At 31.5% G+C, this 7,248-nt stretch overlaps 1 long non-coding RNA gene across 1 annotated transcript in view; it reads left to right on the forward strand.

Annotated features, from left to right (window-relative positions):
• Positions 1–1,512: 1,512 nt before the first annotated feature.
• The window catches only part of LOC107447837 (uncharacterized), a 6,790-nt gene continuing 1,054 nt past the window's right edge, over positions 1,513–7,248 (forward strand). Inside the window, exons 1-3 of the long non-coding RNA XR_001584574.3 lie at positions 1,513–1,639; positions 5,836–5,850; positions 5,991–6,014. This is a non-coding gene — a long non-coding RNA (uncharacterized lncRNA). The remainder of the gene's footprint in view (positions 1,640–5,835; positions 5,851–5,990; positions 6,015–7,248) is intronic.

The following is a 7,248-nucleotide window of genomic DNA, read 5'->3' on the forward strand; positions in this document are numbered from 1 at the left end:
GACAGTTTTCGTTAGAATGACCCATATATATATATAATATATATATAAATTACAAAAATCATGTTGAAAAAATAATTTTTATTATCTGTATGAAAACATAATAATGATGTAAATAAAAAATTAATTAATACCACATGATGATGCTATTAAAATTAAAATACAGAAATCTTATTTTTAATCACAAAAATATTCGAATTTTTTTATAAGTATGCTTGCTACTTTCTTTAATAGCTTTTTAAATATAATATTGTAAATATAATTGATTATTAGAGCAATAAGTATGTTAGATTACTAATAAATTATTCATTTCCAAAACTTTCTTACATGTTTTACATATTTGAGATTAGTAGATCTACATCTTAATTAAAGTACAACAACATTTAGTTTCAACAGAAACTGAAAAAATTAATTGAAATCTATTTTTTCAAATATGAAAGTTTGTTTTTAAAGAACATGTGTAAAAATAAATAAGCTTGAATCACTGAACAAAATACTAAACAATTAAGAGCAGAGTAAATTCTTGTAAGAGTTATATTCAACTAAATTTTTTGTGCTGAAATTTCTTGCACCACAAAGTGGCTTTTGAACAATGACATCAAATCTATGATATTTTTCAGACCGAAAATTCTGATGTTAAAAGTTTTTGCTCCAAACTTTTTAAAAAACTTATCAATTACTGTTCCCTATTGCTCAAAATATCTAATGAAAGCACTGTAAATAATTAACAACATTACAAACTTTTCTTTCATTTCCCAACTGTTTGGGAAAAAAACTTTTTTTTTAATAAAAGTCTCCTGCTCCGTCTTAAGCTAAAATCCAGTTTCACTACTTTTGAATTACATAGAATACATAAGAAAAATAGGAAAAAAAACATAGAATAAAGAAAGGAATACAGTTAAATACATTAAAGAATTTCCTAAAATTATTTATATATATATTCCGCACGTAACACTTAATATAGCGCAATCCTCAGATTATACAGTACGAAATCTAAATACAATACTAGAATACGGAATGTAATAATTGAATGCTCAAAATTTTTTTAAGTGCAGTCCTAAAAATTTTCATAACTCTTTAATTTTAACATTCCTCAAACAAATATGTCTTTAATGCTTAAAAAAATATCTATAAATGTTTTGCACATAACCTATCAAAAATAATAAAATACTTCATTTGTAATAAAATTATTCCATAAAGTACGAGTATCACATAAAAGGTTTATTAAGGTTTCGTATAAATATTAAAATTTGAACTGCTGTCATATTATATCGATTTGTGACATGAGTTGGATATCGAGAAGTCCTACATTTTAATGTCAATATATTAATTTGATTTTTTTTATAAACATGCAATGCAGCAAACAGTTTTATTATACGAAAAATACTTATTATGTAATTTATTTTTCAAAATCTTTATGCATATCTGAATAATCAATAAAAAGATTTATGATTGTTTAGTAAATTTTACAATTCTTATGTTCAACAAATACATAAAAGTTTTTTTTAAATTTAAAAATTCCGGTATAAATAGTGAGTTTATAAGTGGAAATAAATTACACATTCATTTGTTAACGAAACTAGAATCATGAATTCCAAACTTTGCTTAGTCTTTGTTGTCATAGCCCTTTTGGCAGTTTTAGGTAAGTGAGATTGCTATTAAAAGAATATAGTGTTGCTAACTACTAAGCTTTTAGAATAATTCTTCATAGAGAGAAATGAAAATTAAAGCTTCACGAATTGTTGGTAATTTTGCCAACATTGTAAAAACCTCACCGAGAGAGAACTGACGCTCAAAGGTCTTTCGTACGATCTTGTGAATCCTTTAGATGTTGGGGAAATGTTGGAAGTGTTGGGGAAATTAAATTTAAATCAAACTCATAAAATAAAGAATCATTCATTAATAACAAATAAACTTTCACTCGAAGATATTTTTTAGAAAAGCATAGAAAGTTGGCAGTTCCGAGTAACCTGCAGTATCTATATTACATAAAACGCTAATATGTATGTATCAATAAAACTGATGATATTTCTTTTCTCGCGCTGGCAACAGTTTTCATTTTTAATTGATGGGCTTCTGCGCGCAAGAGCACGTAGTGAGCAGCATATGGTTAATCTACATTATATAAAACGCTAATACTAAGAAAAATATGTGAACTCTTTGCAATTTAAAATTAATATTGAAATGCACAGGTTTAGAATTTTCTACAGTGAAAAGTTTTTGGAACTTCAGTGTTCAAAAAATTATACAAAAGCTAGACGTTAAGAACGTATCCAATGAGCGAGTAAAGCGAGCATCGAAGTGCAAAGCAATCCGAAATGAACTGCGAAAGCCGTTCCGAGGGTTAGCGAGCGCCTGAGTACAATAGAGTGGAGAATTATATAAGCCTACGAATTATTCAGAAATAGTGGTGGATAAAAATCTACTAAATGGAATTTATTAAACAAAGAATTACAATTGATAAACTACCACTTTAAAATATATATTTGCTGTCCGGAGAAAGTTGGCATCTCTGTATATTTTATTCGCGAATAAATAAATGTTATAGCTTACAATCCTATGTAAATGATATACTATATCAATAAAACGATTCTTTTTCTCTTAGCTTTCACATTGTTATTTTCAATTCTCGATTATATTCGAGTGGGAAAAATTATAGCATCATAAAATACAACGCCGCTCGAATCATCTCGAGTGTTCGCAGTTTGGCCTGCTTAGCGAGCTCGAATTAACTTGAGCGCACAAGTTAAGGAGTTAAACTTGGTATAAAATGATTATATTACCACTATAAGACATACGGGAAATATTTAAACCGTATAATCCAGTCCAGTCAAAAATTATTTATAATGGTTACAAAAATTAGGGTAATTTTGATTTAATGATTTGTTGTATTAGTTTGTACAGTGATGAAAAGTTTCAAGAATGAGCTTTTAAATTCTTCCTACCACCGCGTGCGGAGATATATCGAAAAAAAAATGCTCAACCTTATTCTAGTTTATTTTATTTTTTAAATATCTCCTAAAATAGATGGTGGAATAGGGGATAGAGCGTTTTCCTTCCAATGAGGTGAATCGAGTTTGAATACCAGCGATAGCTATTCGATACAAATTCCGCACCCGGTTCGTACCGACCACCAGTTATGAAATCAAATCATTCCAGCAAGAGCCGTGGTGGCAATGGGGGTAGAGCTCTTTTCTCTCAATGAGATGACCCGGTTTCAAATTACGATTACGGTTTCGTTACAAGTTCCAGCTGGTCGCTGGAACTTGTAACGAAAGTAAAAGTAAAAAGCACGTACTTTTGCTTGCACTTCATTACTTTTTAAATTTAGTACTGTATTTGTTTTCTTGTTACTTTTTCGAGGAAAAAGTACAAGTATTTGTAACAAATATCGTTACTTTTCTTTTCCGAATTTTTTTAAAAGTTTTCGTTTTAAGAAAGTATTTTTTAAATTTATTATTATTAATTTTTACATATCATGTGATATATATTTTTTAACAGCTTTTCCAAACATTTTTAAGGATTACAATTTCTCGGAATCCGTTCCGAGGAATTGTAATCCTTAAAGATGTTCCCTCCCACCAGCCGTCCAGCCGGGAGAGGGCGGCTGGTGGGAGGGAACGTGAAACTCTTACTTTAATGGATTATAAATGTATATGAATACAACATTCTTTTTAAACTTATTTCTTTAAATAAAAATCATAATGTTAACGAATATGCTCAACAAATTAAATTGTTACTAAAAATTCTGAAAGTAAAAGCAAAGTTTCTAAAGATTTAATAGTTTTAAAATGAGCATAATTAAAAATTTTTTTTTATAACTAAGCATTGAATTTTGATTTCTTGTTTAGTTTCCTTTAACGTTTACTATTTGACTAGAATTGTGTCCCATTTTCTTGCATTTCAAAGCCTTATACCTTTATTGTTGCTGTTAATTCACGTCGCACTAGAGCTGCACAATGGGCTATTGGCGACGGTCTGGGAAACATCCCGGAGGATGATCCGAAGTCATGCCATCACAATTTTGATCCTCTGCGGAGGGGATGGCACCCCCGCTTCGGTAGCCCGACGACCCGCGCGCGAAGTCGAGCACTTTACGGTAGCACAGTTTAACGAGGACCAATACCGCACACCCTCGGTCCCTACGCAGGCTGATCCAAGTGGTCACCCACCCGCACACTGACCGCAGCCAGTGATGCTTGACTTCGGTGATCTTCTGGGAACCGTGTCTTAACGATCAGTCCACTGCGGGACCCTTATACCTTTAAATTAAAATTTAATGCATTTTAACTAATTTTTTTTTCCATTTTTAATAAAATTTACGACTTCCATGAATTTTTGATTTCCTCGAAATGCATTTTAAAATATTTTTTTAGTATTTTTTATAGTACTTTTTTGTTTTATACTTGTACTGCTCACACGTTACTAAAATCAGAGCATTTTACTTTTTAATCGTTGCTCTTGCTTATAGTACTCGTAGTTTTACTCGCTACTTTTTAAAAGTATCGTTTCCAGGTATGCACTTAACTATTCAGTTTTTTTTGTTGTCTTTGTTGTGAAATTAGTTTTGTTAGAGATGACCGGTTTCCGAACTCATTGATTCCATTTATTGATGGGGATGGAGGGATGGAAAGAGAAACACTTAAATTTTATCATCTAAAAGCAGTGAAACTAAGTTTTCAGTGTAAATAATGTTTTTCCGTATTTTTTAAACTAAATCAAATGAAGTCAAAAACAAGTTCAATGACCTTCTGAGTAATATCATGTTTTCGATTAAATTTTCACACTGAATTAAATGAAAGCAGAATGTCAATAGGGCTAATGGAGGAGAATTTAGACAATTTATAATGCTGTTATGCATAAAATGAGCAATTTTTATGCTGTTGGTATTGCTAATTAGACAGCTGTACGTTATTTATAATTAAAATTTACATATTTGGAATTGAAAATAACTTTTTTTTATTAAATTGCTTTTAGCAAAAACAAAATAATTAAAAATAGATCAATCAATAAACTACTACTTTATTCCTGCTCGAAATCTATTACTTTATCATATAAAGTGCTATAGACCACATACATAAAATAAGCCCGGGACAAACAAACAAAAATATAAATAATGCTAGAATACTAAAAAACGAAATAATTAATCATTCGAGAATTTAATAAGGAATGCTGAATTGTGAAGCCAAAATCTATTTTAAAATGGGCAATAAAGAACAAAATAGTTACAAGAACAAAATATGAATAAGATTTACACAAAGACTTCGTAGGCCACAAATAAGTGCTGGTGGGCCGCATCCTACCCGTGAACCGTATGTTACGCAAGCCTGCTGTAATTCTAATGTAAACAAATATCAAGAAACGTAGTGATTTTTTTCCATATATATAGATTTCTTTTATATACTTTGAGCTGTGGTGGCTCAGGAAATCCTAATGAGGTAACCCGGCTTCGATCCCAACGATAGCTCATCGATTCGAATTCCGCACCCGAGACACACCGATCATAGTGCTAACGTAAAATATCCTCAGTGGTAGACGGCTCATGGGCTAGACACCTTTTACCGTCAGACTAACAGTGGAAGGTTTTAGTGGCTTTCCTCTCCATGTAACACAAATGCGGGTTAGTTCCATCAAAAAGTCCTCCACAAAGGCGAATTTTACCTAATACTTGATCCAGGATCCCTTGTCTTCTGGATTGGGTTCAAAATTACGAGACTACGAACTTGAACATTACGTAAACCCTAAATTGGGTCAGCTGTTGAACGACGGTTCTTTTATATAATATAAATATATAAGCATTTTTATCATGTCTAATCTATAATTATTTTTTCATTGTAGCCCCAGCAATGGCGGGTAAGAAAATCTGAATTATAAATATTCATTTCTTCATCATTGTAAATTTTAATTATTTAGAAACATAATATTATTCAACATTAAATGATATCATATTTGAATCATTAAATGATATTATATTTCACTTTTATTTATTTCAGATCCGCAATTGGGAATTTTAGGACGTAAGTATAGCGTCGTCATTTTAAACAATTCATTCATTCTTATATACTCTTAACCCTAACCCTTAAACTAAAACCCTTGAAATACTTAATCCTTTGAGCCCTTTATCACAAATCTTAGATCCTTTGTTCCTTACAAAACCCTTTTATTCAAACCGGTCACAGAATTTTAAATTTGTTTTTGTTCAATTATGGGTGGACGCTCAAGACTCATGTCGGTTGGTTACGGAGTTCAGGCAATGGAGACTCAAATTGATTTAACTGAATCGAACTCTTAAAACAAAAACAAAAAACTAAACAGTTACATTCAGTTTTCATAGATACCAATCCAGAAATTCTAGCACCCCACAATGTTCAAGGTGGTATAAAAATATTCATAAGAAGCAACATAATTAAAAATAAGCAATATAATTATAAAAATAAACTTAATGTGCTTAGTTTTGCCAGTGCTTAAAAACTTCACTGTCCAAGTCGCAGGTCTTACAGAGTCAGGCCTGCCAACTACTACGTTTTTTGTAAAATATTTTTTAGAGAAGAGAGAATTTCGCAACCGCCTCTCACCGACCACAGTGCTGACGTGCTGACGTGAAATATCCTAAGAGGTAGACGGATCAAGGTCCCCTTGCCGTGGAGCTAACCATGAGAGGTGTTAGTGGTTTTCCTCTCCAAGTAACGCAAATGAGGATGCCATCAAAAAGCTCTATACAAAGGCAAACTTCTCCATATGCTCGATCAACTTCCCTTGTCCAATTGGGATTGGGTTCAAAATTACTAGGCTACGTAGTTGAGCTTTGGTAATCGTAAACCTGAAATTGGGAGACAGTTTTAACAATGCTTCTTTTCCGTTATGATAATATTCGTTCTCTAAATAACATTCGATCGTAACTAAAAATTATTTCGGCTGTTTAACGATGGTTATAAAATAAAATAATACGTACTAACCGAATTTTTTCAGTCTCTTGCTGCTCCTTACGTCGAAGTACTTTGATTTCACTTTTAACTATTTCCAGGAGATATTCGCGATATTGTCATAGAACTCTATGTCTCGAATTTTAGCAATAATTTAAAATCCTCCGACAGTCAATAAATCACAAAATCCATCAAAAGTGTGAGTTCGGATATATATATATATATATATATATATATACAGTCAAACCCCGCTATAGTGAACCTTTAAGGGACCGAACATTTCGTTCACTATATCCGGGAGTTCACTATAAACCGTGTTTACTATAGC

The sequence above is a fragment of the Parasteatoda tepidariorum genome, chromosome 5, assembly GCF_043381705.1.
Source record: "Parasteatoda tepidariorum isolate YZ-2023 chromosome 5, CAS_Ptep_4.0, whole genome shotgun sequence".
Lineage (NCBI taxonomy): Eukaryota > Metazoa > Arthropoda > Arachnida > Araneae > Theridiidae > Parasteatoda > Parasteatoda tepidariorum.